General features: G+C 45.6%; 1 long non-coding RNA gene across 2 annotated transcripts; it reads left to right on the top strand.

Moving 5' to 3' along the window:
- Positions 1-893: 893 nt before the first annotated feature.
- Positions 894-9,720, top strand: LOC122225041. 2 transcript variants are annotated; one of them, XR_006205081.1, is made up of 3 exons: positions 894-959; positions 7,924-8,019; positions 9,625-9,720. It is a non-coding gene; the product is annotated as an uncharacterized LOC122225041 (long non-coding RNA). The 2 variants fall into 2 exon arrangements; XR_006205080.1 differs by lacking the exon at positions 9,625-9,720 and adding an exon at positions 8,456-8,691.

Genomic DNA, 9,720 nt, shown 5'->3' with positions numbered 1-9,720 from the left:
AAGGTGCTTCTAATCTTGCATTTATGATTCGGATTTTACTCTGAAGGCAAGAAAGAGCCACTACAACGGTTAGAATGTACATTTTTGAACGCTCTGCGTCCCTATGGTGGAAGATGGCCCAGTTAAGGGGACTACCTGTCGCACGGACTGTTCGCCACCCGCCACCCGCAGTGTCTTAGCCCCTCATTGAATCTCTGGGCGGAGTACTGGGAGGAGACACCTGCCCACACCTGCACCTCACTAGGCCCCGCCTGCTTTCCATGGCCCCGCCCTCTTGCCATCAGGCCCCGCCCAGTCCTCTGCTGGGCCAGGCGCTCTTCTGTTCCTCTGTTAATCTGGGCCCACCAGATTTGGCGGATTTGTGGAAAGAACCAAGACCTGGTAGTTAAGAAAGCCGTGAGCCCTGTCGTCTCCGCTCCTTAATCTCTTTCGGCAACTCCGGAGGGCGGTCATCAAACAGAAGGCTGCCTTCCCGCCCTTGCTGTCTGACGGACCCTTTTGCTTGGAAGCTGCTTAGGTGGTGGCTGTTGCCTCGTTTTGGCCGGGATTGGGTTTCTTTCTCTGCGCTGAAAGGGGATGAGCCCAGGGGAGCCACCTGGGGTCAGAAGAGGTTTGCTGAGTTGACCAAGATCCCCGGGCGGCCATAGCGGACCTCCAGTTCCCAGACCTCAGGCGCCAAGACTGGCCCCTCCAGGGCCAGCAGGTGGCAGAAGGGGGCCGGCCTGGGACAGGTACGGCGACGGCGAGAGGGCTAGGGCAGCCTGGCCCAGGTGGCTAGGCCTTGTGCGCTCTGGGTTCCCGCACCTGCAGTTCCACTAAGGCAAGCTGGGGGCGGGCCTGGTGGGGCGGGGCGGGGCCTTCCGGTGGGTGGGCGGGGCTCACGTGCAGGACTCTGGAAACTGAACAGTAAACCTTTGCTGAACCCTTCCTTTGCTGAGCCAAGTCCTAAGAATACAGTGGTGAGTAAAAACGCTGACAGCCAGGGAGACAGACAGTAAACATACTCACAAGCATATAATCATGTAATTACAAGTTGTGAGAAGAGTTGTGAAAGGAAAAAACAGGGAGCTTTGTCTCTTGGGGGCTTGGGTAGACTTCCTTCCAGAAGCTTCTTGGATATAGACCCAAATTCTGGCTTTTCCACTTAAAAGCTGGGTGGGCCAGCTGGGCCATGGACTCTTCGGTCAGAAATGAGGCTTGACTCTAAAGCCTTGTGTAAACTGCTCTCAAAGAGTAGTCCAGAAAGCCTGGGAACCTTGGCAATTTCTGGGAATATGTGTTTATTTATATCGCTCCATTCTGTGCCCCCTATGCTATGGTCTGAATGTGTCCCCCACCAAATTCATAGATTGAAATCCCAGTGTGACGGTCTCGGGAGGTAGGGCCTTTGGGAAGTGATTAGGTCACGAGGATAGAACTCTCATGAGTGAGGTTAGTGCCCTTATAAAGGAGGCCTGAGGGAGCTCCCTTGCCCCTTCTACCAGGTGAGGATACAAGAAGTCTGCAACCCGGAAGCGGGCCCTCCCCTGCGCATGCTGCCATCCTGACTTTAGACTCTCAGCCTCCACAACTGTGAGAAATAAATGGCTGTTGTTTATAAGCCGCCCAGTGTGTGGCATTTTGTTATAGCAGCCTGAACAGACTAAGACTTCCTCCTTGGAGGTGTTTTTTAACCTCTCTTAGAAGCTGAACTGGATTGGAATGCTGTCTCGGTGACTGCACAGTGCTGTGCATTAGTACAAAGTATTTGTTGCACTGTCTCATAACTTCTTGTGGGCCTTTCTCAGAAACTCTAGGCTTCTTGAGTCATGGATTGTGGTGTCATCATCTCTGACATCCAGCAGCAGTGGCGTCTTTTCCATCATCATTGTCATCATCACAGGGAACACTGGGACAGTGCTTTCAGTGTGCTCTGCTCCGCTCTAACCTCTTTACGTACAGTCATTCATTTCTGGCCCATTGTAACCACTGTATAAACAAGTATCAAGTGAATAAATAAGCACAATGGAAGGAGAAAAATCACTGATTTTTTTTCCCTAAGAGTTCTTGGAAAGCTTCACAGAGGAGGTGACTTTGGGGTGGATTTTGAAAGCCGAGTTCACCAAGCAGAGAAGTGGGGAGTCATCATTCCAGGGTGGCTTGGGCAAGTATGAAGGCACACATCAGGCATTCAAGGAATGGTAATTAGGTAAGTGTGGCTGGATGTTGAGCATAGGGGGTGAGGACGAGGATAGAGAAATATTAGGATTGGAACACTTACTTGGATATAAGACGTACTTGTTAAGAAGGCAGTTTTTGGCTTTGTTTTTTGCTTTTGCCTTTTTAATCCACTATATACATCAGACATCTAGAGCAGTAATTTCTAATGAAGGGGGTGGTTTGCATAACTCCCAGGGATGTGCTAGGTGATCTCAGGAGGTGTGGGAAGAAAATATTGGAATTTCTATTTTAGTTTTTTATCTTACCCTTTAAACATTTCTATTTTGGTATAAAGTTTAGAACAGCACTATCCAGTAGAACTTTTTGTGATGATGGAAATATTTTATATCAGCACTTGAAATGTAGTTAATACAATTGAGGAACTGAATTTTTAATTTTTTAAATCTAAATTAATTTAAGTGTAAATAGCCACGTGTGGCTAATGACTACTCTATTGAATAGCACAGCTTTATAGTGTGCATTAATACTATAGCTTATGTGCACAAATTAATACATAAATGAGAAAACACATGTGCAGCTCAGGTTGTTACCGATGGCATATGCAATCCAAAATGTTTACAGACCACTGGTCCAGAGACCAAAATTAAAGTATGGAGCTGGAACAGAAGTACTGAAAAATTGCAAAGATGGGATAGCCCTAAGGGATTAGTCAGAGATGTCTTAGAATTTAAACATCTGAAAATTGAAAGGGATCTTACAGCTCCTTAGTTTTCCTGAAGACAGTAAGCCTTGGGCCAAGAGGGGAGGGACTCAAACTCACAGTTTCAATCCTACTTCTGCCTGTGACAGGCCGTCTCATAAAACCTTTCTATGTCCACTGCTACCCCTTCGCCCGATTCTTCTCTCTCTAGCACTTTTCTAATTTCTGACAACACAATTGTTAACTTATCATTTGTTTATCGTCCATCTCCTTCCAACAACTAGACTGTAAGTTCCATGGAGACAGTGCCGCGTCCCCTGTTTCCCACTGTATGCCCAGGACCTGTCCTACAATAAGCGCTCAAAATGCATTTGCTCAATAAATGGTTCGGGAGGTGGGTGGAGGGAGACCCACACTGGGAATGAAAGATCAGGCTAAACAGATATTGGGAGATGGGGACAGAGATTGATGAAGGGCCTTGAAGCCTCTCTGAGCAGTTAGTGCCACTGGCCCAGCCTGGCAGCCCCCACATGTGGCTGGTAACTGTTGCCTAGTGGTGGAAAGTCAATTTGCTTTGAATCCGAGGGACCTGGGTTTGAATTCCAGTTCTATCATGGTAGTATGACATTAGATGATTTACTCTACTTCTCTAAATATTTAGTTTCTTCAGCTATAAAATGAGGAAAATGGCAATACTATTTCTTAGCAGTTATTAGTTGGATTAAAGAATGTAATGTGCGTATATATATATATATTATATGTATGTTATATATATAAGCAATAGTACATAGACTGTATGTACATAGACTATCTACTGCATACTACAGATACTATATAGAGAGCTTTTGTCCAATGTTTTTATTTTTTTTTAATGTTTATTCATTTTTGAGAGACAGAAAGAGACAGAGCATGATCGGGGAAGGGGCAGAGAGAGAGGGAGACACCAAATCCGAAGCAGGCTCCAGGCTCTAAGCTGTCAGCACTGAGCCCAACACAGGGCTCGAACTCACAAACTGCGAGATCATGACCTGAGCCAAAGTTGGACGCTCAACCGATTGAGCCACCCAGGCGCCCCAGCTTTTGTTGAATGTTAACTGAATGAATGAATGACCTAAATGATACCGTGTATAGACACAGAGTGGGAAAACAGACATGGAATCAAAGGATTGCTATTCTTTGATGAAACAAATTGTCAGAGCCTCAAATGTAACTAGTCACAGAGAAATGTGATGCACTGCACTGTCCCTTGAAAATATAGGGTTCCTTACTGGAAAACAGTTGGCTGGATGTAACAAAAGCCTTAAGAATGTTTATTCCTTGTTTAGAGTAACTCCATCTCTAGGAATCTACACTAAGCAAGTAATAAGAGATACAAAGATTTTCTTACAGAGCCATTCACTGATGCCATTCCAGGAAGGCCCAAATAATAAAAACTTAAATAGTAAGCAACCTAATCAGCCAGTAATGGAAGAATGCTTATGGACAGTATAGCCCTGTGAAGCAATACCATGTAAGTGACTAAAAACCAAGTGTTTTCAGAATGCAATGTTACTGGGAAGATGTTCATGCTATTTTTTTTTTTTTAACATTTATTCCTTTTTTAAGAGAGAAAGTGTGAGCAGGGAAAGGACAGAGAGAAAGGGAGACACAGAATCTGAAGCAGGCTCCAGGCTCCGAGCTGTCAGCACAGAGCCCGATGCGGGGCTCAAGCTCACAAACCATGAAATCATGACCTGAGTGTCGGACGCTTAACCAACTGAGCCACCCAGGTGCCCCAGATGTTCATGTTATGAATAATAAGTGAAAAGGAGTATATAAAATTCTATGCAATATGATCACAATTGTAAAATATGTTAAAAAAAAAACAAAAGATGAGAAAGACACAGTAAACTCTTAGCTGTGACTATCTCCCGTTGCTAGGTTAGTGGCACTCAGGTCAGCCCACTGATGTTCCCATCACTGGTCTTGGCTCCTTGGTGGGGTTCAGCCACCAACAGCTTCAAAGGTCACTTCCTCCATGAGCTCCATGAGGATATCGCGAGTGTCAGCTCTTGGATGCACTCTTGAGACTAGAAGGGACTTCTGCCAAACCTCAGTGTGATTCTTTGAGAAGGCTCATGCTGAGGATGGTAGCCTGGGGGAGAAGGCACAGCACTTGGCAGTTAGAGAATCTAAGTTTAACTCCTGGCTTGGCCACAAAATAGCAGTGGACTTTGGGCAACTTCCTGTGGCTCTCTGCACCTTGGTTTCATCATCTGTAAAATAAGGGAAGTGGACTGAGGTGATCTCCAAGGTACCTCTGGGCTTCAGTAGTCTGCTCTCCTTTCACTTACCAAGTATTTGTTGAACACTTTCTCTGTGCCAAAAACTATTCCATATACTGGGGATAAATAGGGAACAAGGCAAAGGTCTGTCCTCTTTCTAGTAAACTGTGTAAACCATAATAGAGTTTTAGCAGTATTTTCTGACTCATCATTTCCAAAAATGAGTTTTTAAGTGCCCCTGCCTTCCTGTTAGCTCTTTTCTCCTCACTTCCACTTTTCAAACTTTTATTTTTATATTGTCGAGACTGGTACATGTACATTATGCCGGGGGATGGTACTTATGTCTTCTGTACTTTATTTGTTGAATCTAAAAATTTTTAATCACTAACTGTTCTTCATCAAAGTCAAGTCATTGCCTGTGATTACATTTCCTTTTGTGCACAGCTTAAAAAAAATGTTTATTTATTTTTGAGAGAGAGAGAGAGACAGAGCATGAGAAGGGGAGGGGCAGAGAGAGAGAGGGAGACACAGAATCCGAAGCAGGCTCCAGGCTCTGAGCTGTCAGCACAGAGCCTGAGGCAGGGTTCGAACTCATAAACCATGAGATCATGACCTGAGTCAAAGTCAGACGCCTGAGACACCACGGCTCCCCTTTTGTGCATAGCTTTTCATTTCCTGAAGTTTCTAATTGCCTTTCTTTTTTTCCTTATACAATTTGCCTGTCTCGTGTATTCAATTTCAAAAGAAAGGGAAAACAAAAGCAAAACACTTCCTCATGGCAGGTATGGCAGTTAGGGTTGAATGAGGGAGCAGAAGCACTGGGTGTGTCATGTGAGATAGGATTTATCATGTAAGCTGCACCACACTAAATCTCCAGATCTCTCCCCACCACATGTGGGAAAACTACCTGCCTCACACCCCCCCCCCCCCAAACTTCTCTCAAATTCCTTCAACTCCTGCATTCTCCAAGACCGAGAGCCTTGCTACTCAAAGTGTGTGCAGACTAGCATTGTCGGCTTCACCGGGGACTTTGTTAGAAATGCAGAATAGTAGCCCACCCAGTCCCACTAAATCAGAATCTGCATTTTAGCCAGATTCCCAAGGCATTTGTGTGTCTGGTAAAGTTTGAGAAGCACTGGTCTGGGTGACTTTGTGGAGCCTGCCATTTTCCTCTCAGTCTGCTCCAGTTCCTTGCAATGAAGTCTCCTGTCATCAATGGCCTTACAGCTGTTAACCTTACTGCTGAGGCCTGTCAGAGCTAATATCCTCAGTGCCTGAGAAGGCCCTGCCATTGTGGTTATCGATGATGATAATAATACTAGATGCTATCTATTGATTACTATGTGCCTGGTATTGAGCTATGTATTATACATGCAGTGTCTCTTTTCATGCTCAACAAGCCACTATTGCGTATTATAATTATCCCCATATACTAGATGGAAAAATGAAGTTTAAGAGGTGAAGTCACTTGCCCAAAGTCACACTGCAAATAACTGATGCACCAAGGACTCAATTCAAAGCTTATATGACTCTAGAGTCTGTATTTCTTTAAAATTTTTTTCTTTTTCTTTCTTTCCTTTTTTTTTTTTTTAGAGCGAGAACACGAGAATGCGTGAACACGTGTGAGCAGAGGTGGGGCAGAGGGAGAGAGAGAATCTCAAGCAGACTCCACACTTAGTGTGGAGCTCCATGTGGGGCTTGATCCCACAGCCTTGGGAACATGACCAGAGCTGAAATCAAGAGTCAGATGTTCAGCTGACTGAAACACCCAGCACCCCTAGGGTCTGTATTTTTTTTTTATTTTTTTAAACATTTATTCATTTTTGAGAGACAGAGACAAAGTGTGAGTAGGGGAGGGGCAGAGAGAGAGAGGGAGATGCAGAATCTGAAGCAGGCTCCAGGCTCTGAGCTGTCAGCACAGAGCTGGATGTGGAGCTCGAATCCTTGGACCACAAGATCACGACCTGAGCTGAAGTCAAATGCTTAACTGACTGAGCCACCCAGGTGCCCCTTGGGTCTGTATTTTTAAACCATCAGCATACAATGTACACACAGGCAAGTGCACATCTCACAAATGTACAGCTGCCCCTCCAGCCCTTTTCATGCTCCCTTCCAGGCACTCGCCTTTCAAGGGTAATTTATACCCTGACTTCAACATGTCTACATGCCTAGGTTAGTTGCCTGGTTTTGTACTTTATATAAATGGAACAACACGGGATATTCTCTTTTATCATACTGGAACTGCTGAATCAAGCCCCTTGGACTTCCAATTTTTGTGAGATGCTGCATTCCCTGGCTTCTTTTGTTCCATGTTATGTTTGTGAGACTCATACATATTGTTGCATGTGGTGTAGATTGTCTGTTCTCACTGCTGGGTGAATATACCACAGTTACTTACCGGAACTACTGTCTATGGGCATTTGGGTGCCTTCCCGGTTTCGGGCGCTTATGAATACACAAACATTCCAGTGCCTGTGTTACGGTGAACATATGGGTGTAGTCCTAGGAGCAGAACTGGTTATACACACCTGGTATACAGAACATGTATATTGTAGTAAATACTGGAGCGAATGTACCACTTAAACTCACATCAGCTGTGTATGAGAGAGCTGGTTCATTCACTCCTTTGCCAACTTACTTGGTTTTTTGGCACATTTTTTCTTTTTCATATTAGCCATCCTGGTGGCTGTGTAGTCAAAGCCCATGTATTTCTTAACACCTCTTTCGTGGATGCATTTGCTTAGTGGTCGCTCCTGGTTGCCTACCCAGAATTCATTTTCATCCCCTTCTTTCCCACAGAATCCGATCTTTTCCTCATGTCTGCACTCCTTACCATGGAGTCAGAGGAAGCTGATCTTAGCCCTGGTTCCATGTCATGGCTTTATTTAACGAAAGGTAATTCCTCTCCCCTTAATAATAGTCAACTCAGGAAGGGGCAGGTGATCCAATTCTGTCCAAAGAATCTTCAGGAGGTTTACTGGGAGGATTTGGGAAAAGTCCCCTTACCCTTAAGAGGAGGCACAGGGAAAGATGAGCTTAGATGTTGTCATGTCTGGGTGTGATGTCTGGGACTTCTGCCATCTTGCTCCTAACTTTGAGGTGAAGCGATGTTCTATTTAGCATCATGGAGCCACGGAATCAAACACTTTGGACTTCCAGTTTGGGTGCGATAATACACCCCATTTGTGAAAATAAAGGAAACCTCATTTACAATTGAGTCAGAGCCCTGAAGGGGGCACTCTCGGGCAGGTCCTCTCCACGCAGCCTGAGTTACCAGCTGGAAGAAGGGCTATCAGAATTATTTTGACAAGGGAGGACATTTTTCTCATAGGTGGCTCATCTTCTGCTTTTAAGAAAAAGAAGGATGATTCCTCCCTACCCTACAACAACACGCTACCCGCCTCTGGCAGCCAGTGAGAAACCACCACAACCTCCAACTCTTCCCCAACAGACTTTTATTCAAAATACCCACCCAAGTTTCCTCCTACAACCTAATAAAAGCTGACCTTCTCTTCATCTCTCCAGAATAGCCTATGGTTCACCATAGCTTGCTTGTCCCAAATGCAACTCCTCTGCTATTCTTGAATAAACTCATTTGCTAGAAAAATAACCAATTTATTTTTAAGGTTGGTACCTTCTTAAGCCAGAATGAATACAAGTTTCCATACCTTGAATCCTAATTGATACGACTCATTTTAAAGTTAGTGCCCACCAACATCACCCTGCAGAGCTCTGAAAACTCAGCTCCTTCCTCCCAGAAGCTTTCCCTATGGGCTTCCGGGGAGGGAAATCTGTCTCCAGCCACTGGGGCAAACTGCTTCCCAGGAGTGATAGGAAATAAGAGGAAGAACATGAGCTCCAGAGGCAGGCGCTCCTGGAGGTGAATCCTGCCTCTCCCACCTGTTAGAGCAGGACCCTGGGCAAGTGCTTCACCTTAGTTTTCTTGTCTGTAAATTGGGGGCTAAGAATCCCAGCGTGCCTCAGGGGGTGTCTGTGAGGCTCCAAGGAGATAATAGAAGGGAAAGTTGTCCTCAGCAATCAAGGGCTGCGGACTGCGGGCCGCAGGACCTAACCCCTCACTAAATTTAGCCAGCTGTGCCAGAGCTGGGAGAAGGTCTTCTGACCCCCCAGTGCAATGTTTTCTTTATCCTAACATGACTCAGCATCTCCTTTTTTTCTGCCTCTTCCCCAAATGCAAGGCCTAAATGGGCCCTGAGGGAGGACTGGGGCAGAATGTCAGAGTTTCCTGGGGCATTTCTCTCAACTAGACCCCTGCCCCGGCGGGGGTGGGCTCCCTTGAGCCCAGCTCTGCCAGACCAGGACTAGTGCCGCGGGGGCCGCATGGGCCTTTGTTGTCTCTGGCGGCACAGCCTCCTCCTCTGGCCACTTTTGCTCATTTCTCTGGGAGCTGCCTAGCTGCAGAGAAAGGCTTTTGGAACCCTTCTCTTTTCAGCCAGGCTTTATTGAATTTCACCTCCATTTTGTTTCCTTTCCAAACAGGAACATCATTTATCTTGGACTTCACGTTGGAATGGTCTCCAAGAGCTTTCTCTTTCCCAGCGGCGATTGTTGACACACAGTCAATCTGTTTCTCGC

This window comes from Panthera leo, chromosome B4, assembly GCF_018350215.1.
Source record: "Panthera leo isolate Ple1 chromosome B4, P.leo_Ple1_pat1.1, whole genome shotgun sequence".
NCBI classification, from domain to species: Eukaryota; Metazoa; Chordata; class Mammalia; order Carnivora; family Felidae; genus Panthera; species Panthera leo.
This window is presented reverse-complemented; position numbering and strand designations above follow the sequence as displayed.